This window comes from Protopterus annectens, chromosome 8.part0 (genome assembly GCF_019279795.1).
Source record: "Protopterus annectens isolate FY-2018-M chromosome 8.part0, PAN1.0, whole genome shotgun sequence".
Classification (NCBI taxonomy): Eukaryota; Metazoa; Chordata; order Ceratodontiformes; family Protopteridae; genus Protopterus; species Protopterus annectens.
In genome coordinates this window covers 1,342,974,740-1,342,998,020 of record NC_056741.1, presented here as the reverse complement: position 1 = coordinate 1,342,998,020, position 23,281 = coordinate 1,342,974,740, and the positions used below count along the sequence as shown (strand labels likewise).

Below are 23,281 nucleotides of genomic sequence, written 5' to 3'. Positions count from 1 at the left end.
CACACACACACACACATTGTGGCTGATGAATAGTTAACCTTGGCATAGAAACATTTATGGAAGATTTAACTATTTGTACATTTTATTGGCTTCCACATTCCTCTGCTTTATACAAAGTAAAAGAATTTTCAAAATATCTCAAGTACCTCTACATAATCACTTGTCAGTTTTCTTGCCAGAGTTTCCCCAAGTTTGGCAACAACTCTTTCTACTTTCTGTTGACTAGGAAGTTGTGTTACAACATTTTATGCCCTTAAATTATCAAAAATAATTGCTTCACAGCAACCTTTCTAGACGCATGTTATCCAAATACTCATTTATTTTCCCTTTAGCACTCTGCAATTGCTCCTCTGCTTGTTCTGTGAAATTCTCAACCCTCTAAACAATTCCTATTATTTCTTTCCCAGTATATATTTATATCTTATTTCTATCATATTTTAATCTCAATTTTTCATTTTATCCCACACTTTAGCTATCCCTTCTAAAAATGCCTATCTTCCCTAGATATATGTTCATAGGTAGGTACTAGGCTATCTGCCCGAGGGCATTTACAAGCCTAGCCAGAGTGTGTTGGCTTTCACCGCCCCACTGATTAATTAACTGAGCCTCTATCAAGCAGAGCCAATGAAGTGATCCCAGGGGTGTATTTTCTGTTACCCATCCACTCGTCAAGGTTTCTCTTGAAGAGTGTTAGTGAGGGGCTCTGCCTAATGTAGTTAGGAATTTTGTTCCAAAGCATGGGGAGTCTCTGTGACAGGAATCTATCCCTCCAGCATGTTCTATTTATTGTTGTGGCGAGGTTTAGCTCACTAGAGTGCGTGGCTCGCAGTGACTTGGATTTCTTTAGGTGGAGTATGTCCATCAATTCTGAGTTGGACATGGCTTTGTAAGTCAGGCAGAGATCACCTCTGAGTAAGCGATATGCCACGGAGTACAGCTGGAGTTTTTTCAGTCGGGCTGCATAGGACATATGTTTGAGACCAGTAATCCTCTTGGTGAGGTACTTTTGTGGTCTTTCCAGCTGTTGGAAGTGTCTTGTGAGGTACATCCCAAATGAGGCATTGTACTCTATGATGGGTCTGATGAGTGACTAGTAGAGGGGCACTATAACCTCTTTATTTCTAGATGCAAACCCCTTAGTAATTAGATGGGCCACATAGAAAGATTTCCTAACCACTTTGGCAATATGATTGTCAAAGGAGAGATTACTATCTACCTGGGTCCCCAGATCTCTTATTACCTCTTCTCTATTAAGGGGGCTGCCACCTATGTGGTAATTCATGGGTGTTTTGTTTTTCCCAAACGGGATGACTGCATTTTTTGGCATTTAGCTTGAGGCCATGACTTTGACACCAGGTGTCTGTCTCAGTAAGGCCTTTTTGAAGGATGTCCATGTCAGCCGGAGAGTCACTTATGGCTTCCAGTTTGCAGTCATCGGCGAACTTGGTTAGCCATAGTCCTCCTGTGGTTGCCTGCACTTCTGAGAAATATATGCCGAACAGTAGGGGTCCCAGGACCAAGCCTTGCGGGACACCACTTGTGACTGGTTTAGAGTCGGACCTGGAGCCCACTACTCTTACCGTGCGAGTTCTGTCTGTAAGCCAGTTGGCAACCCATCTCGTGACGTAGGGGTTTATGTTCAGGCTGGTGAGTTTTTCTGTAATACCCGAGTGAGGAATGGTGTTGAACGCCTTGGCGAGATCAAGGTAGACTGTGTGAACTACTTTTCCCTTGTCTATGGCTTTGGTGACTGTCTCGAAGAAGTCAACCAGGTTTAGTAGGCATGATCTGCCCTTAACAAAGCCAAACTGGGTTGGGTCAAGTGTTTGGAGGTTCCCAATGTCTTTGTTAACGAGTTCCATGATGATGCGCTCCATAGCCTTGCAGACCAGGCTAGTCAGGCTTATGGGGCGATAGTTACTAGGGTCAGTTGTGGCCCCTCCTTTCTGGAGTGGAATAACCTTTGCTGTGCGCCATTCTGTGGCACGTAGCCTGTGGAGAGGCTGAGGTTGAACAGCGTGGTTAGGTGGGGGGTTAGTTTGTTCTGTAGTTCGTGCAAGACGCAGCCTGGGACACCATCTGGCGCCATTGATGCTGTGTTTTTGGCTTTTGAAAGGGTTGTTTTCACCTGTGCTTCTGTGATTTTCGGGACACTACACTTTTCCGGTACTGTTGTGGGCCCTTCTGAAGGTGAGAGGGAGGTGAAGTTTGCACTGAAGCTATCTGCCAGGATGTTGGCAATATCAGTAGGTTCAGTATATTCTGTGCTATTTTGCACTAGCCCAGAGCATATCTGCGAGTTGCCACTTAGATAATTGACATGGCTAAAGAAGGCTTTGTGGTCATCTTTCGAATCCTTGGCTATTTTTCTTTCAAAGTCAGCCTTGGATGATTTTATGAAGGACCACAGTTTCTTAATGATACCGATCAGGGATGTCTTTCCTTCTTGGGATTTGCTTTTTTTCTGAACTAGTTTCCTCCTTTTGTTGTATAACCTGTTTATGGCAGGGGTCCACCAGACTGGTTTCCTTCTCTTAGGGGAGTGAGTCTTGGTTTTGCTAGGAATGGCATGATCCATGCATCCTTGTAGGTGCTCATAGAGTGCAACTGTAAAGGATTCTGCATCTTGGGCAGTGTTATCCTTTAGCGTGGGTAGCTGTGAAACTTACCACCTCTACTTAAGTAAGGTGAAGTTTGCTTTAGAAAAGTTTTTCACTGTGGTTTCCTTGGTTGGGGGTGGTGGTGGGGTGTGGATATCCAGGGTGATTAGTTTATTGTCTGATCTAACCAGTGACGGGTTGACCTCCGGTACGGAACATCTGTCTCCCATGTTGGTGATGACCAGGTCCAATATGCTGTGGCCTCTGGTAGGGGAGTTTACTAGCTGATCCAGGGCATTTGAGTTGATAAATTTCAGGAAGTGCTGAGCCTGGGAGTTTGTACTCAAGTAGTTTCCCCAGTTAATGGTACAGTAATTGAAATCGCTCAGTATCAGGGTGTTTGGTAGGACCTTCATGTTTTCCAGTGTCTCCAGAAAGGTGGAGTGGTGGTCCTGGGTCATGGAGGGTGATCTGTAGCAGGCCACAATTTGCACTGCAGATTTGCCCGATGTTAGTTGTACATGGATGATCTCAGAGGTATCATGCTGCGCCACTAACCTGGAGGTGTGTGTGTATCCTTGATGAATATGGATACACCCCCTCCTTTTGTGTTTCGGTCCATGTTCTGTGGTCAAAATATGTGGTATGAGTTGTAGCCCAGTAGTGCTAGAGTGCTCTCTGGGTCTTGAACCAGGTTTCAGTTACTGCACAGATGTCGACGTTCTCCATACTTAGGAGTGCTTCGAGTGCATGCATTTTGAGATTTAAACTCCTGGTGTTGAGTAGCATAACCCTCATTTTTTTACTTGTGCTGTTTACAGAGGTGGGTTTGAATTTTGAGCCTTGTCTATAAAAGGCACTATGGGGGCAGCAAGAGCCTTGGCTAATATTCAAAAGCCAAGGGGTGACAGGTGCAAGCCGTCTCTTGTGAAGCAACACGGCTTGTCGAGCATGTCATCCCAGGCTGACAGACACTGGATCCCCTTTGAATGACACCAGAAGCTTAGCCAATTGTTGAAATTGATAATTTTTTCTTTATACTGAGGTATCATTCTTGGTGAGGGCAGGATGCTACTCAGGGTCAAGGTCATACCGGCCTGGACTAAATGATCAGAGAACTCTTCCATGTCTCTTTTCATATAGTCCAGGGAGGTACATCTCAGGTCATTCACACCAACATGAACAACGACAGAGTCATATTTGTACTTGTTCTGGAGTGACCTGAGTGCTTGTGTTATGTGGCGGATTCTAGCTCCCGACAGGCAGCGAACAGTAACCTTATGCTTGTCCAGCCTAGTGAGTCAGTGTGCCTGACTATTGAGTTACCTATTGCTAGTGTGTTAGGTATGTAATTCCGCCTTAAGGGCTGTGACTGTGCGGCACATTGATTTTGTGTTTTATGGTTTGTCTGGTTTGTGATGGGAGGTACAGGTTTTGTGGGTGTCTGCTTTGGATTTTGTGTGTTTTTTGCCAGTGCTGGTTTAGTAGGTCTATGTGATGCTGGAGGTGTGGTGCAAGTGTTAACCTTCTCCTCATGACTGTCTGTTCCAGTCTTGGGTGGAGAGACCTTAGCCTCCAGTTTGGCTGTATAATTGCATCTCTCGCATATGTTAGTGTTTTGTGTTAGGAAGAGAGGGCTGTCTGTGTACATGAGGCAGTTGTAACATTGCCTCAGGATACCCAAATTCACCAGCTGGACTGGAGAGTACACCTGAAGTTGCCCTTTGGTCATGCTTGAATAGCAGGGTGAGTTGCTTAGTCGCTTGGTTGGTGAGGGGTGGATAAAGAGCCTTGCCCTGCTGGGCAATCAAGTGTCGGGGTATATTAGTGCTTGCTATTAGGTCTGAGCAAGTGCTGGACTGTAGGATGCTTTTTGAGTGCTTAGGTTGAGAGTTAGACTAGTTTCAAGTGAAAAACTGAAGAGGAGACTTAGTGGAGCTGGGAATAATTTAACCCTAGCTAACCGGTATTGCCCGGCGCAAAAAATTGTGCAAACGCGGTTTTTAAACTACTAACTTCTGGGCTGGAACCACTCCTCCAGGGACTGATGGCTGCTCAAAGTTCCCCTCTCTCACAGGTGAACAGAGAAACTTCCCTCTATCCAAGTAAGGTATGGGCAACTCAGAAACTTGTAACACAGCCCTGAATTCAGCACTAGCCTGAAAACTGGACTATACTAGCTTAGAAAGGTGGGAAACAAGAATTTTTTTTTTGTTTTTTAGAAAAGATAAGGCAAAAACAGTAAAAAGTACACTTAAAACAGCTTTAAACAACTACAAGCAATCAGAAAAGGCTATTGCACTTTATTGTGTAGCCTACAACAGTTAAACAACTTATTTAAACAAAAAACTTTTTAGAAGGGCAGGCAGTCAAATAAGTACAATATGTGAAAAAAAACAAGCTTTTAAATCACAATAAGTGCTGGAAAATCAGCATTTAGGCGGAAAACAGTTAAGTACAGCGAGCTACCTATGAACCTATACCCTCTTCAAGCGAAATCTGGACGCGTGGATGGGAAATCGCAAATTCACCCCTGGGATATCTTTTGTGTCCCTGCTAGACAGAGGCACAGTAAACTAATTTTAAAAGGGTACCTTCTGTGACCTACTTTACAGAGGCACAGTAGGCTAATCTAATAGGGAGGCGGAAGCCAAATACACTCTGGCTAGGCTTATAAATGCCCTAGGGCAGATAGCCTAGTATCTACCTATGAACCTATGAGAAAATACAGAAAACTGATACTTAATCACTCCAAAGTCTCTCTTTTAAGCTAGAAGGCTTGTATCAGTTTAAGGCTTTCTAGTGCTTTCCAATAGGTTAGTTACAGGAAAGATGGGAAACAAGCACAGATGTGGTATTTTAAACCAGAAAATTGAAAGAGATGGACGAATTCCTGAATGATAAACTACAATTCCTGGGCCACAAACCACTCCTCTTGTGGTAGACAGGCTTCCTAGTACTTACCACTTCCAATGATAAGCTAGAAGGCTGCACTCCAACACAAAGGCTTGGGGGGCTCAGAAGCTTACAAACAGTCCTGGATACAGCAAATCTGTACCTGGACTAGACTAGTTACGGGAAAGGTGGGGATCAAGTGCAAACACAGGCGTTAAAACCAGAAAGTTGAGAGAGATGGAGAAACTGCCCAAATGGCCAATAAACTAAAATTTCTGGGCCAGAACCACTCCTCTTGTGGTAGATAGGCTACCTAGTGCTTGCCACTCCCACTGATAAGCTAGAAGGCTTCCCTCCAACACAGAAAGGCTTGCGGGATTCAGAAGCTTACCAACAGTCCTGGATACAGCAACTCTGTACCTGGACTAGGCTAGTAACAGGAAAGGTGGGAACGTTACCATGTTTGGGCTGTTTGACATCTACATCCCCTGCAACCCCCATGCACACCTTCACAGACTGATTCCAGATGTGGTTAGGGGTCACTTTGCTCTCCAACCACCCACTCCCTAAGGCTCTCCAATTTACACATCAATGTCTCCACCTACCATCCAATTTTGAGCACCCACTACAGATGCACACAACTTCAATAAACTACTTACAACCCACTTCCTCAATCACTTTAATGTGACATACTCCCATCCTAAACTTCCACTAAGATTAACCACCCACCATTAAATAAAACCATTGACAAACAAAACTTCACACAGAAACCTTCAACCTTTCCATGTGAACTCTCTATTCCTGTCAAAAATGCTAGGCTCCTGCCACTTACTTTAAGAACTTCTTCCCTGCCCACTACCCAACACAATGCTTCTCCACTTCACCATCTTGCTCCTCTAATCCACTGCACAACACCATCTGTAACCACATCTCTTTTCTCATCTCTCAACTTTCCCTTTACTATCCTATCCCAAAATCCAACAATCACCAACACGATTAAGACCTACCCCATTCTTTCACACACTACCTTATCCATCTACCACTCACATGCAACTCCACTTATGCACTCACTAGATCTCAACTCCTCAAAACCTATCAAACCCAACCACGTTACATCAAGCTTCCTAAACACCTCTACAAATTAACCTCATCTTGCTCATATTCCTCCTCAGAGGCAACACTGAATCCAATCCAAGTTCCTCCCACCACTCGATACCCACAACTTTTCCTCACACCTCTATTCTCTCTTGCACATTAACTAATGTCCCAAGTATCTCCAAATAAACACATTCCTTATAACTTCACTCTCCTCATATCATTTCAGTCACTGAAAAATGGCTCCAGCATATCAACCCCAATTTTTAGCACCTACTCCTTTTCTACAAATACCTCCAAGATGCAAGACCTGGCAAAAGGCAAGGTGGGGGCACTCAATCTCTTTATAAAAAAAACATCTTAACCCAACTATCATTACTCAAGCAAACATCTCCTCGGTGATTAAACCCAACTGGATCCTTTTATAATTTCCCTTCTAGAAGAAGAGTCACCTTCTAATAGTCATCTCTTACATTTCTCCAACAGCCTTCTTTTAACACATTTAAATACCTTATTCTTACTACTACCTCAGCTTCTTGCCACTATAAATACATCACTATGCTAGCCAATTTTAACCTAAAACTACCATGTCCCTTGAGAAACAACATCACCAAATTCCTAGCCAATATCAACCTCATACAATTAATCAATAACACTACCCATCCAAAATCACCTAACCAGCAAATACTCCATCTTGGTTCTGCTAATCACACAGAACTCTGCTATTATCAACAAAATATCTGTTTTTCTATTCTCATTCAGTGACTACTCCCCAATAACCTTCCAAATTATCCATCTGTCACAAAAACAGCCCTCCAAACTAGTTATCTTCGCTAGCAAATCCACCACCAATATGGAACACCTCAAAAACATATATCAACTATCAATTGTTCTATCTTTACCAACTTACAGAGCCCCAAGCTCAGCCACCTAAGCTATTACTATTACCCTCCCTCACCTTCAACACAAATTCTTACTTCTCACACAGCACATTTCAAATAAAACAAAACTTCACAATGAACTGCTGAAGAGGAAAGTTCCATTCAAACTTAGAGACAATGTTTGGTTTTCATGGAGGAAAACCCCTCACCAGAAAATCATACTGTCACTACCTCTCTGCTTCAACTAGATAAGCAAGCCATAAGCAGGCACAAAACCAACTATTTCAAAGACAAACAGCTTGGTCTGTTAGGCAAACCCAAACACTTCTGACAGGAATTAAGTCTTCTCACAGGCAGGAGATGCACAGATCCCACATTCTCTGCTATTAGAATCCAGATCTCTCAAGTTCAATTTCTGACTTTAAGGAACACAGCCACCTCCCTAATATCACAACCTCCACCCCTCCAAAAACTCATCCAGCCCACCCCCACCTTTTATCCCACTACTCTATTTTAAGAAAAAGTCACTCACAAAGATCTTGTGCCCCACCTGGAAAACATACCCTGGATGCCCCATCTCCATTGGGAAATTACCTGAAAACCTTATCTACAACCAACTGTCAACTTACATCCAACAATACTATCTCCTCACTCTTAAAAAGCATAACAGAGCACAATGACAGCAATATGATCACTTACAGATGAGATCTTTCTCAACATGGATAACCTTTTAGAAGCACTCTTTACTGACACTACAAAAGATTTAAATCTTATTAACTACCTCCTCCTTCACTCCCTACAACAAAACAGAGTTAGCTCCAACACTGTCACCTAATTTTAAAAATTTCTTAAATACGTATATCAGAGTCAAAATTGGCTCATCCATATCACTTCCAGCAACCCTTACAGTGCCTCAGGGTTCCATGTTTTCAATGTTTATTAAAATACTACCTGCTGACCTCCCCAACCTTCTTAGAACTCTTTATGTTGATAACATGGTTATCTTTAGACTCATTCCATCACATTTAGCTATTCAAACTTAACTTCAGTCTGACATCCACTTCTTTAATTCTTGGCTAAACAACTATAAGCTACTCCTAAATCACTCCAAAACAAAAACTTCTAAAAATCTCAACATTGCAGGTCTCACTGGTACACCAAACGAAACAATCACATCCTTTAATTACATAGGTTTATGTCTGCAACAGTCATTTAGCTTCCATCACTACTCTGACAGGGCCAGGAAAAAGATATTTCCTATGACCAGAATAAAAGACAGTTTATCTCCTCTTCTCTCCAGACCAGCTAGAGCTGCCATAAGTAAAGTAGTCCTCCTCGCTTAACTTGAATACATGGGCTCCCCATCAATGCCACACCTTCTAAAAAAAACTCATCTATTCTACTGTCCATAAAAAACAAAATCTGCCAATTAATTTCCAACTCCTCCTTCCCCTCCTCCCCCAGGACCGCCACTGCACCACGCTCTCCAAAGCCAGAAGTTTCCTAGTCACCTAATGAGTTTAGCTACTCTAGGACTACATTAGGATTGTTCAGCAGATAAAACTTTTACAAGCTGTCACTCACTCCCACTTTCCCCAGTATGCATCACACATCCCTCTCTCTCGGTCTTTGTAGTCCGCAACAAAACCGACAAAGACAAGGAAGAAAAAAGGCAGGTGAGAAGAAAGGGCAAAAGCTACAAAATCAAATGCAGGAAAAGGATAAAGACTATGTTTCCAGATATGGACTTTCTCCTAGACCCGATAAGAAATGATCCGTCTTCAATAACCATAACAATATAACCACTAGCAAAAACAAAAAAAAAACACCTGTGTGGTAACTCTCACAGAAACATACTCCTGGCAAAAAGAGATCAGAAAACTGATTTACTCCTGGAAACTCCAGTCTACACTGCTCACAAAAAAAGAAAAAATGTTCCATGAAAACAACTCGCTGCAGTCCTAATATTTCAGTACATCCCCAAGCCACCCGTTGGCCTAATTTTTCCAAACCTCCATCTGGCCCAGTTTATCTTTCAAACACAGCACCACCTATATGTCCTATTGTTGCTTCAATACTTAACCCATTGTGACCTACTGCTGGATGGGTCACCCAGCCCACATCTACTGAAAAAATGTCTACAGGCATCACACTAAAGTGTACTAATGAAGTAGACAGGTGCCAAGTCTGGCAATATCAGTGTCATTCATACTCTAGTGTTTGCCTGCACTTCAAGTCGTACTTGTATGCTAGTGTACAATATCATGGAACAAATAAATTGTGTTGTATACATACATCCTGTCTACTGGTGCGATGATGTGATGTTGCCAAGCATATGACCTCCACTGGAGGCAGACACACTATGATGCAACAAACAGACCTTTTCCTTGGAGCAGTGCAAACACAGACACATAATCAATTAACACTTGCTCATCAAGCATGTTTTCGGTTACATTTTTAGAAGTATTTGGAATGCTACATGGGTGGATACATGTTGAAGCAAACACTTCAACTTCACTGTGATTCTGATTTATTATTTCCCCCTTGGAATTTGCTGTAGCGCACACTTTATGCTCCTTATTGTCCTGTACTCACTTAACATAATAATACTGATTTTTTTCAGTTTTAATTTCAGTCACTCTGCCTGCAATTACGTAACCAGTTTGAGCCTAGAGTTAAAGTACATTGCTATGTAACACTAACACAAAAAAGTATTCCTTCTTAAGAGTGACGTACTTAATAAAAAAACACACTTCTAAATGTTATCTAATATTACTGACTGATTCCATAATGCAGCAAAGGACTGGCCAATATAATAATTTATAATGTATAAACCTATATAAACATTATAAATCTGCTAACTTACTACCATGGCATGCACTGTATTACGGTCAAGTGCTGTAAAGCACGTGCTTCAGGAAGAAAGTGAAAGTAAAAAAAAATATATATATATATATATATATATATATATATTTTTTTTTTTTTTTTTTTTTTTTTTTAAGAAGGATAAATACTTTATTACAGATTTTTTTTTCCAAGTTGTGCAATTTTCATGCATGGTGCATTTGATAATTCAAAACCAACTGCTGATGAAGAACCTACATTACTGTGATTACTTCTTTAACTGTAAGAAAGCAATTAACTGGAAATAGTACTTTGCCTGATTAGAAAACAAAAAGGCTTAATGTTCTCATATACACTTACTACATTCTGTGTTTATCTTTTAAGTTCATAATTAATTTATTTATTTAATGCCATCTGAATACTGGTCAGACTAATAGGACCCCATATTCAATGGAAGCCTGGGAAGAGAAGCACCAAAGTATTACAAAATATTTTAAGAACAATAATTTTACATTCTTTAAAAATACAAAAATCAAATGCAATTTAGACAATTATAAGAAATTAGACATAATATGAAAACATTGCTTAAAAAAAGACAAATTATATGACAATGATTTATTAATCAGATAAATTTTAACCAGTTAATACACAAATTAAAGGTGGCCTTTGCACTCCAAATATTATAAATACAAGTATCCTCAGGGATCCATCAAGACCGTCAATGATCCACCATGGCCATTACTATTCCCTATTTGTGTGAAAAAATATAAAAAAGAACACTGATACTTTGCAGCTCCTGCAATACAGTAACAATTATGTTTTGTCACTATAAACTTTGTACCCATTCTGACCTGATGTTGCAGCAGACCTTAACTTAATACAAGCTTGGTTGAAAAACAGTCAACCTTAACACCAAAGAAAAGCTCCTGCTGAAAGAAAACAAAAGACTAACAAACACAGAGGTAATCATTAACAAACATCCTATGCTCAACAATAAATGTAAAAACAGCTTCCAAAGTTAAGCATCCAGAGTACTTGCAAAAGCGATATACGTCTTCACTGGCACATTGTACTGCAGTCAATACTAAAATGAACAGGTCAACTGATCTCTTTTCCAAACCAAAAACTTTATGTTGACCATATTTAACAATGACTAATGCACTGTGCCTCCTATGCTGCTCTTCTAAATCATCACATCAGGTATACTCTTCACAAGGAATGTTAGACAAATTTCAATCAATTTAGCATAGGGTAGAAAGATTTATAGGAGATTCTTCTTTTAGGAGTCATTTCTTTGGTGTTGGAACACCTTGCCCTGTTAAACCTTACAGGTATACATATTTATAAATCTATATCACACTTTTTATACAAACAGAAGTGCACCAGCTGCATCCATTTCTGGTACAGTACTTTACTGATAAACCCCTGCTGTATGCATCACCTTATGACATTGCTTGTAAGGTACTTTACCAAGTGGTCTTTGTAAAGCAGGACAACACAAATGCCCTAGACAAATATTATACATACAGGGTCCCCCAGCTCAGCTGCTGGTCCCCAGATAAAAAACATTAAAAACAAAGACACTGAAACATAGATGTGATGTAATACCTTTCACTGGACCAACAAAGGCTTTGCAAATATTTGAGCTTTCAAGCTGACATAAGCCCTTCATTATGAGTTATTTAGTTATTGATATTAAATACTTATTTCCAGTTGGCTAAAAAAAAAAATAAATCTTGAAAAATGCTAGGGTGGAAAACATCCAGCTCATGCTACACCTCAGAGAAAGTGTATGCGTGTATATATGTGTGCGTGTGAGTGTGAGACAGAGATTGAAAGTGTACAGGGTCACAACATGCTATAAAATCAAAGTTTAGGGAGATACATTAAATCTAGAGAACGAAGACAGAAAGTTATAATTTGCAAAATGTAGTTTGACTAAACAAGCCGTACTCCACTGTTAATTGCTCTAAGTGAAAAGTTACGTACAATAATGTGTCATAAAACCAATATCCAGGTTCACACCACTAATTGGCAGACTGAACAATTGAATTAATTTAATCTCCATTGTTCTTCTTGTGTGTGGATCTGTCATTCAAGAATGACAACTGTACAGTTCACATTCTGTTTAACAGTCTATATACATACATAAAAACTCTAAAGTATGTTTAAGTAACTGGCAGTTATAGTCGGCATAAGCATAAAGAGTGGTATTATAACAGCCCCATAAGAAAGAGGGGGAGTGACCAAGGTTAACTGAGAACAGCAACTTGGGGAAGGGTCTGTGACTGTAAAAAATTTCTCTGACACTTGAGAAAATATAATCAAAAAATTTAAAATTAGAGATACTTGGGTAATTTTATTCAATAACAGACAGAGAAAATATTTGTATCTTCAGGTTCTTCAAAAACTCTAATTTTCCTGTCAGAATTTCAACTGCTTGGTTAAGAGAGAAGAGACTTCAACATGAGCCAGTCAAGAAATGGTACTCAGGATCTTGAATTAAAAGAGACATATGGTAACTAATGTCTAGTATGCAGGATGTAATGGACAAACTGGATACCAAAATAGAAAGTTTCAAAGAACAGACCAGAAAGAAGATGGAAAATTTAGAAATTCTTATGAAACAACAAAGTACACAAATCAGCAATATGGAAGAAGCTTTAAATGATTATGAATGGACAATAACTGAAGGTGAGTCTCTGACTGAATTTTTTAAAGCAAAATAGCTAGTTCACAAACAAAGTTAATGATTTAGAAGACAGAACGAGATGAAATAAACATCCAAATTGATAATACTCTTGAAAAGTAAGAGGGAAACAATATAATAAACTTATCAACAACCTGGCTACATTAAATCTACCTAAAACTCTCTCTTTTGAAATTGAAAGGGCACATAGATCCCTTAGCGTACCTTTGAAGAAAGAAAACTAATTGAACATGGTGGTGAGTTAAGTTTATGTCTAGCTTAGAAAAAGATTAAATATTATAGGTTTATAGGAGGTTATTAGTCTAATGGTCCTATGGTCTTTACAACTTGGCCATGTAAGACATGTGTTCCCTGACCATTGCTAGATGGTTTGATAGTTTGAATGGCGAATCTATGATCAGCATCATCTGCCCCTGTCCACTGGGTCACTGAGAAGCTCTGTTTAATGTGAACTGGGAATTTATTCCAGAGTAGCTTCAATCTCTGGGAGACATATCTGTCTCTCTTGCATGTTTTGTTTAAGTCACAGGCTAGGCTGAGATCTCTTGAGTGAGTGACTCTTGTCCCATTTGATTTGTGGAAGTGCAGCATTTCCACTCGGGCAGGGTCAGAGATTGCTCTGTAGGCCAGGCACAGGTTGCCTCTCAGCAGTCTGTAGGACACACAGTACAGCAACTAGGCTTTCAGTCTTTCCATGTAGGTCGTGTTTTGGAGTCCCTGAATTCTCTTTGTCAGGAACCTCTCTGGTCTCTCCAGCTGCTGCAGGTGTCTGGTGAGGTACATGCAAAAGGGAGTGTTGTGCTCTATTAGTGGTCTGATGAAGGTGGAGTACACTGGAATTATAACATCCTTGGTCTTGGGTGCGATGCCCTTACTTATGAGGTGTGCAATGTAAAAGGCTTTCCTTACCACTGCAGACACATGGTGATCAAAGTTTAGACTGCTATCAACTTGTGTTCCCAAGTTACACACCACTGGGTTCGAGCTTGGGGGGTGCTGCCTATATTGTAATTTGTAGGGGCTACCTCTTTGCCAGAGGGGATAGCGACGCACTTTTTTGCATTTCATTTTAGACAGTGGCTTTGGCAGCAATCATTTGTCTGTGTTAACCCCTCCTGTAATATGCTAATACCTTTAGGGGACTCAGTGACTGCTCCCAGTTTGCAGTCATCTGCAAACTTGGTAATCCACAGGCCACCTGCTTTTGTCTGGACTTCTGAGAAATAGATTCTAAACAGTAGAGGGCCCAGCACAGAACCTTGTGGTACTCTACTGGTAACTGTTGTACTGGTGGAGGTGGAATTCCCGACTTTGACAGTATGGGTTTTGTTGGTGAGCCAGTTGGCTACCCATCTAGTGACATATGAGTTAATCCCCAGCTATAAGAGTTTCTCGATGATACCAGAGTGAAGGATTGTGTTGAAAGTCTTGGCTAAAACAAGACAGGTGGTATGTACTGCTCTGCCTTCATCCTGGAGTTTGGTGACATTCACAAAGAAATCCACTAGATTTAGTAAGTATGATCTACCCTTAAAGCCAAACTGGGTCAGGTCAAGAGTTTGAAGGTTGCCTATGTTCTTGCTGACAAAGGTCCATGATGATTCTTTCCATGGCCTTACAGATAATGCTGGTTAGGCTTATGGGTCTATAGTTACCAGGGTGGGTTGATGGGCACCCTTTGTGCAAGGGGATTACAGTTGCTGTTCTCCACTCTGCTGGAATAAAGGCAATGCTCAGGGTATGGCTAAACAGACTGCCAAGCAGATCCACTAGGTCATGTTTTATGTTGTTTAATAAGCAGCCTGGGATATTATCTGGGCCCATACAGGCAGTGTTTTTGGCCTTGGACAGCATGGATATGATCTGCTCATTGGAGATACTCGGGAAAAGATAGGTGCCAGGTATGCTTTGGGGTATGGCTGGTGGGGACAAGGTGGTGAAGTTTGTGGCAAATCTGCCAGCTAACAGGTTGGCAATTTCCTCAGGGACAGTGGGATTGGTACCATCCACTATGAGTTCAACACATACATGGGTATTTCCTTTTAGATTTTGGATGTAGCTAAAGGATGCTTTAGGACTGTCTTTAGTTAGGGAAGCTAATTTAGCCTCATAATAAGCTAGAGTCCTTTACCAGATATCTGATATGCTTGTTCAAGCTGTGGAGAATATTCTCTCTCTGCTAAGTTCCCTCTTCTTCTTGGATATCATTTTTTTTCCTTTTATTATATAACCTGTTTATACTCGAGGTTCATAGGTAGGTACTAGGCTATTGGCCCTAGGGCCTATATAAGCCTAGCCAAAGGCACCCTGGCTTTCGCCACCCAAGAAAATTATTTTCCTGTGCCACTGTCGAGCAGAGCCACAGAAGTGATCCCCGGGGTGAATTTCCTATCTCCCATCCAATCATCAAGATTTTTCTTGAAGAGTGCTAATGAGGAGCTTTGTTTGATATAGATAGGTAGTTTGTTCCAGAGTTTGGGAAGTCTCTGGGACAGGAATCTATCCCTCCAGCTCGTAGGGATTGGGATTTCTTTAAGTGAAGCATGTCTAAAAGCTCTGGGTTTGACATAGCTTCGTGTGTTAGGCAGAGATCGCCTCTCAGCAGGCGATATGCAACGGAGTAAAGCTGCAGTTTTTTGAGATGGTCTGCATAGGGCATCTGTTTGAGGCCAGTAATCCTCTTTGTGAGATATTTCTGTGGCCTTTCCAGTTGTTGCAGATGTCTTGTGAGGTACATACCAAAAGGGGCACTGTACTCTATAATGGGTCTAATGAGTGACGAGTAGAGGGGAACAATGACCTCTTTTTTCCTGGATGAGAAACCTTTTGTGATGAGGTGTGCCACGTAGAAGGATTTCCTGACTACTGTGGCGATGTGATTATCAAAGGAGAGACTACTGTCCACCTGTGTCTCAAGGTCTCATCACACTTTCGGTGTTAAGTAGACTACCGCCTATGTGGTAGTTCATAGGTACTGAGTTTTTACCAAAATGGATGACAATGCACCTTTTGGCATTGAGCTTGAGGCCATGGCTTTGACACCAGGCATCTGTCTCAGCGAGGCCCTTTTGTAGGATGTCCACATCTTTTAGAGTTTTGATAATGGCTCCTAGTTTGCAGTCATCTGTGAACTTCGTTAGCCAAAGACCTTCTGTGTTAGCCTGTACTTCAGAGAAGTAGATACCAAACAGGAGAGGACCCAGGACTGAACCCTGTGGTACTCCACTTGTCACTGGTCTGAAGTCTGATTTGGAGTCTGCTACTTTCACAGTGCGGGTTCTTTCAGTAAGCCAGTTGGCAACCCATCTTGTGACATAGGGATTTATACCTAGTTTAGTGAGTTTATGTATAATTCCAGAGTGGGGGATGGTGTTGAACGCCTTGGCGAGATCTAGATATGCTGTGTGAACCACCTTACCCTCATCCATGGCCTTGGTGACTACTTCAAAGAAGTCTATCAGGTTTAGGAGACATGATCTGCCTTTTACAAACCCAAACTGGTCCAGGGTTTGGAGACCTCCAATGTTTTTGTTTATGAGTTCTATGATGATACGTTCCATGGCCTTGGAGACGAGGCTCATCAGGCTAATGGGGCGGTAGTCCCCGGGGTCTGTTGTGGCCCCCCCCCCCTTTGTGGAGTGGGATAACTGTCGCGGTGTGCCATTCAATGGGCACAAAGCCTGAGGTGAGGCTATGATCAAACATGGTACTTAGGTGGGGTGCCAGTTCATTCTGTAGTTCATGTAGAAGGCAGCCTGGGATGTTGTCAGGTCCCATGGATGCTGTGTTCTTGGCTTTACATGTTTTACACAAGTACATGAAGATCTTAATAAAGATAAAAATAATAATCCTAATGATTACAAAACTGGCAAGTATTTAAAGAAAAACATTACTAATAAACTTACTGACCAACAAATATCTCTTCTGAATAAGCCTATTAACCGTAATAGAAGTCAGAATCTTTAAAAAAGGGAAATGGTAAAGCTCTGGGATTACGTGGCTTAAGTATGGAATGATATAGTCTGCTTCCATTAAATATTTTAGAATTATTGAGTGACATTTTCAGGATAATTCAGAGTGACAATTCCTCCCTCTTGGAAATTTTCTGTAATCTTACCTATATTTAAACAAGGAAATGATAATGCGCTAGTTTACTCAAAGACCTATTTCATTATTAAATGTTGACTACAAAATATTTACTTCGATCTTCACTACCAGATTAAGAGATACAGTAGATAAATTAATAAAAAACAGGATTCATAGTCAATAGATTAACATATAATATAAAAAGGGTAGCAACTATCTTACATTAGCAAAAGGAATGAACAAGAAACTGGCCCTAATTAGCTTAACCTTTGAGATTCTGTAGATTCAAACTACTTGTTTAAAAATTTAGAAGCATTTGCATTTCCAGAACAATTTATTGGAATATTTAAAAACTTTTACAGAGACTTATAAAGACTCCAAAGCAAATGTTAAAACTGTATCTCTCATTCCTCAAGGATTCACCTTAAACAAAGGCACAAAAGCACATTTCTCAAGGATTCACTTTAAACAAAGGCACAAAGAAAGGGCATCTCCTGTTCCCTCTATATTTGCATTAGTTATTGAACCCCTTAGCTAATGATATAACAAGCCCTGGAAAATGACAGATTCTCAATTAACAAGGATCATCAATCTAAAATACAGCTTTTTGCAGACAATATTTTATTAACTGTAGGAGATTTAAATTTTCAATTGAAGATATAGATGAAATTTAAAAGTTTCAAGAAGTATCACTGCTGAAACGTAATAATAAAACTGAAACTTCTGAGTTAAATCAAATACTAGATGGTAAGTTTAAAGACACAAATATAATTGGAAAGGAAAATAAAATATTTAGGAATAAAAATCTATCAAGATACGAGTAAGATTAATAATAATTTAAAAAAATAATCGAAGTGTTAGTTTTTATTAACAGATGGAATGATTTTTTTTTTTATTTTCAAGGACAAGATAGTACTTATAATCATTATATTACCCAATATTACATACACATTGCATTAAATAACTTTAATAGAGGACAAAAAAAAAACTTATAAAGAAAATGGAAAAAATCTTAACTTCATTCTTATGGTATCCTAAAAAGCTGACAGCTGCTTATAGAAATCATATAAGATTATGGGAGTATGGTGATATTAGCTTCCCAGATGTAGAATCTTATTCTATTATTGCAAATTTTAACTTTATTATATACTCTGGTTAAACTCAACTTATACTAGTCAATGGAAAACCATTCAGGAGCAGATTTTCCTAAATTCTTATAAGTCTGTCAAATACGAAAAATTAGAAATATGTAACAATCCTTTCATCTGGTTTATAAAATTTACCTTAGAAGAAAATTCATTTCAACCTTATCTTTAGACTCTACGTATACAAAATCAATTCTTGAAACAGTTATGAAATATGTATTTAAAACACCATTAATATCAAAATGGAATTTTTTGTGCTTCCCCTACTGCACACACCTCTAGATTTTAAGGAGACTCAGAATAATGTTAAAATGAGTTTACTAAAAAGGAATGGATTAGTATTATGGTCTAACTGCTTTGAAAAAGAAAATCTAAGTCACCACAATAATTTAATGAAAGATTGCAAGTTGGGTGAATTTGTTAGCTAGTTAATATTAACCATAAGTAAAAGTTAAATGAATTTGCAGATAATGTAAGTGAAAAGAAACAGAACATTATCCCCCATTAGATGAATGCTATCATCAAAGGTAAAATGATATTCAGTGGAAGCGTGTCCAAGTTGTATAAGTTAATTATAATTTTGTAATACTTTTGAAGCAAAATTCTAGAACCTTTTAGAAAATAGTAGACTGAGTGACTCGGTAGATGGTAAGAATAAAACATTTTGACTTAAAACCAGTTAAAGTTCAAGTTTATAGTGGAAAGTTTTTTTATGTGGAAATATAGACATATAATGTTTTTTACTATCTAAGAAATCTCCAAGTTTGATCTTCTTCCGGCTTTTCCCGGTTAGGGGTCACTACAGCAGATCACCTGTCCGCTCATGATTGGCAGTGGAGTTTTACGGTGTCGAGTTGCCAGCCCGACGCCCAACCTTCCACAGAAGGCACAAATTAAATCTCCAAGTTTGATAAAATGACTTATTCAGCATGTTGGAGATGTAGCAAAGATGTAAAAGCTGACTGTATAGAACTTTGTGGATTGTGAAAAATGTATATTGGGAAAAGATAAGTACGTTTTAAGGGGTCATGGTCTGACAACTGTTCTTTAACTACATGAAGAATACTACAAACGCTCCACTTCCTTCATCTGTAAAAGCTAAACAAAAACATTGTTCTGGAGTCTCCTGGCAGTAGCTACAAAAGTTATTACAAAAAATTTGGAGATGAAATTCAGTTCCTACATTCAAGAAATGTTTAAAATGAAAAGCAATACTATGTAAAACTGAAAAAGCAGTGATCAGAATAAAATCTATAAATCATACTAAGACTTTTAGTGGCTGAGATAGCCTTGAAATGTTGCTACTGAAATACCAAGATTCTTAATATGTTAAATATAAAAGATTATCTAGATGATTCAATGTACTCCTATATAACAGTAAGTGATGTTGAATTTCTTCCTTTCTACGTATATATTGCAAATATGTTAAATAAATAAAAATGTTCTAAAAGAGAGAGTCCTCAATCTTATCATAGCACGATCCTGCCAAAAAGCTTAATTTAATGCACTTGGTGAACTACATATTTTTCGGCCCTAGCTTAATGACAGCCCATTAGGAACCACTAATACCACTTATTTGCAAGAACTAACCAAGTTAAATATTTACCATTATGACTGCATTTATAAGTATGCTGACCATATTCACAATACCCGGGGCTGCATAGACAACAACCTGCTTTATAGACTGCCTCCAGCCGCTGAACAAGTTCTTGTGTGCGTTACCTGTGAACAGTAAATAAAGAGGGTTGGCAATAACATAAGAAACTGAACTCAGGGAATTGATATTCCAAGCTATAAACTCCTACAAACACGTTGCAAGAGTCCTTTTTAAAGCCTTAGCTATTACAGTGGGCGCCCAGAGTTCAAGCTCAAAGTTCACAAGTAACTTAGTTTCTAAAATCTTAAACAGCCCACCTAATCACTCATCGGATCCAGTTCACAAAAGTAAGCTCTTAAAAGTACTGCGCACTCCTAGGTTGAGAATAAAAAGTAGATAAAACTGATTGTTTGGTAAACATGGCGCACGAAACCCATTCACCTGTCAACAAAACGTACACAAAGCGACACATCTGATAGCGAACCCTCCACATAAAGACAATGTTCAGAGTGTAGGTGTTGTCCTCTTAATTAATGCACGTCTATCACGGGGAAAGAACCCTGAACCTGCTGCTGCAATAAAATCTCAGCCCTAAGGTGTTTGTGATGTGCTCAATTAGCCCAGCTCACCCACCTGAGTGTATCTGATGAGCTGGCTTATAATACAGCTTCCTCTTCGGAGTTGGCAATAGTAGTTTCAATAAACCTTTTAACGACCACAGTAGAACTCTACTCAGCTGTACCAATAAAACACCACTCAGCTTCAATTCACTATTGCGCAGATTAATGACGTCAGCACAATGGTCAGATGTTATGCGTCGACGTTTTGTAGTTTAGAAGGTACTGCTTGCTATTCAGGATAGGAGTAGTATGCCGTTAGAAGGTTAAGTAGTTTTTACATGCATATATGATTCTGTAAAATTCTGAGTAGTAGATTCTAATATGTAGAGAACCAAGTGCGTATGTATTTAAAACATTGAGAACTTTGCGTTTATCACGAAACAGTTATATTAAAATCTCTTGTCAGATTTACTTGTCTCTCTCTCTTAGAAAAAGTAAATAGGCCACCTCTTGCTCTAACATTTTGAAATTAGAAAATGTTTGTAGCCTTTGTCTACGGTAGATTACGTCAGAGTGGAAGTATTGTCTGTCTCATTAGGCCATTTCTAAATGTTCCTAAGCTGATATGTTTCTCCTTGTATGACGTAGGCTAAAACAGAATTAAGGTTTTTGAACCCTTTGCTGTGGGCACCGAGCTATTTTGCTTTCCCCGTTTTTATTTAAACAGATAATTAAAATGTGATTTTAAAACAAAACGTCTACTGATTAGTTTAAGGTTAAAATATTTCATTAGTACATTTAACGTACTAACCGGGAAAAGCCGAAAGACACAACAACTAAATATTTACCCAAACCAATTAAAACACGTGTCCGTAACTACAAGCCACAAGTGAGATGACAGGCTACAAATTAGCATACCCCCTCCATTATGTATCTCCCTACTCTGTAGTAACATGTCATGCTTAACTAGTCCATAGTTTATTTGTGTATTGGATACATACTGGCAGTTGTTGCTTCATGTATTGGTGCTTAGCCACACATCTTTTGCCAGCCAAAGAGAGATCACCACATGGTGCAGACATTCTGAGCTGAGGGACCATTTTTTTTGTTTTGTTTATGTGTAGGAGTAAATAAACTACAGTTCAGATGGGACACCAGACAGGTATGCACTCTCTACATCAAATCTCAGAGTTGTTTTAATGGCTGTCTAAGTAAAGGAGTTGGAGTTAAATGCTGGAACAGCATGTGCTGCTTAATCACTGACATCAGACCAGATAATTACATCTGTGAGCAGTGGCACCAGTGCACATTGTCCACTGTAATGCTGTGCACAGTAGTAATCAGTACCTCAATGGAGGAAGAACTAGCCCAGACTCAGAACAGGCCAAAGGTTTCTTTGATGTAAATTCACATTACTTTGGTCATACTCCCAACTACGTATAGAATGGCACCAAGGATAGTCTGCTTGGAGAGCTTTCCCCTAACTCAAACATCATCTTGGGTATAATGAAGCTATGGTGTTACCGGTTCCTTACATAACTTAGGTTCTGTTGTATGAAAAAATAAAAACAGGCTTGGGCTCCTTTCATTTGTTAATGCTTCATATGTGATTAGTTTTAAGACTGCGTGAAAGCTTGCTATTTTAATGTAGTAGTAACATGCTATTAAACACTTCCTTACCCTGGATTATAAATTTATTTATAGAGAAGTGAGCAAAGTTTTTCTGCAATTATCAAAAACTTTTATTTATTTATCTTGTTTAGGTGGGATTACATCAAGGATCAGCTCTGAGCCCTTTCTTATTTGCAATGGTGATGGACAGGTTGACAGACGAGATCAGACAGGAGTCCCTGTGGACTATGATCTTTGCAGATGACATTGTGATCTGTAGTGAGAGTAGGGAACAGGTGGAGGAGACCCTGGAGAGGTGGAGATATGCTCTAGAGAGAAGAGAAATGAAGGGCAGCAGGACTAACACAGAATATATGTGTGTGATTGAGAGGAAGGATAGAGGAATGGTGAGGATGCAGGGAGTAGAGGTGGCGACGGTGGATGAGTTTAAATACTTGGGATCACAAGTTGAGTAATGGTGAGTGTGGAAGAGAAGTTGGTGGAGAAGAGTGTCAGGAGTGATTTGTGACAGACGAGTACCAGTAAGAGTGAAAGGGAAGGTCTACAAGAGGGTAGTGAGACCAGCTATGTTATATGGGTTGGAGGCAGTGGCATTGACAAAAAGGCAGGAGTCTGAGCTTGACATGGCAGAGTTGAAGATGTTAAGATTTGCACTGGGTGTGACGAGGATGGACAGGATTAGGAATAAGTATATTAGAGGGTCAGCCCAGGTTGGAAGGTTTGGAGACCAGGCCAGAGAGGCAATATTATGTTGGTTTGGACATGTGCTGAGGAGGGATGCAGAGTATATTGGGAAAAAGATGCTAAGGATGAAGCTGCTAGGTAACAGGAAAAGAGGAAGGCCTAAGATAAGGTTTATGGATGTAGTGAGAGAGGACATGCAGGTGGTTGGTGTGACAGAGCAAGATGCAGAGGGCAGGAAGAAATGGAAACAGTTGATCTGCTGTGGCAACCCCTAATGAGAGCAGCCAAAAGAAGAAGAAGAAGTTTATCTTTAAATCAAATTTAAAGTGCTCTAGATTTAGTTTTTCTCTGTTATTTTATATATGTAGCTTCCTTTCTGTGTCTACTAACTTGATTTTTATATCTCAACTTCCTTATCAGGACGACTTCTAGTCTATGTTTCAATTGTTTTTATATTTCCTTCTCCTGTGCCTGCTGACCATCTCATCACCACCATGGCTATAATCATTTGTTTCTTCTACTGGAGCAGGATTCAGTGAGACTCAGCCATTG

At 39.7% G+C, this 23,281-nt stretch overlaps 1 protein-coding gene across 2 annotated transcripts in view; it reads right to left on the bottom strand.

The window, feature by feature from the left end:
* UBE4A (ubiquitination factor E4A) overlaps nt 1-20,643 on the bottom strand; it is a 1,266,879-nt gene extending 1,246,236 nt beyond the window's left edge. For both annotated transcript variants that reach the window (XM_044080891.1, XM_044080892.1), the window contains exon 1: nt 20,487-20,643. The gene's annotated coding sequence lies outside the window, so the exon portion shown is untranslated. The remainder of the gene's footprint in view (nt 1-20,486) is intronic.
* Between the last annotated feature and the right edge of the window lie 2,638 nt (nt 20,644-23,281).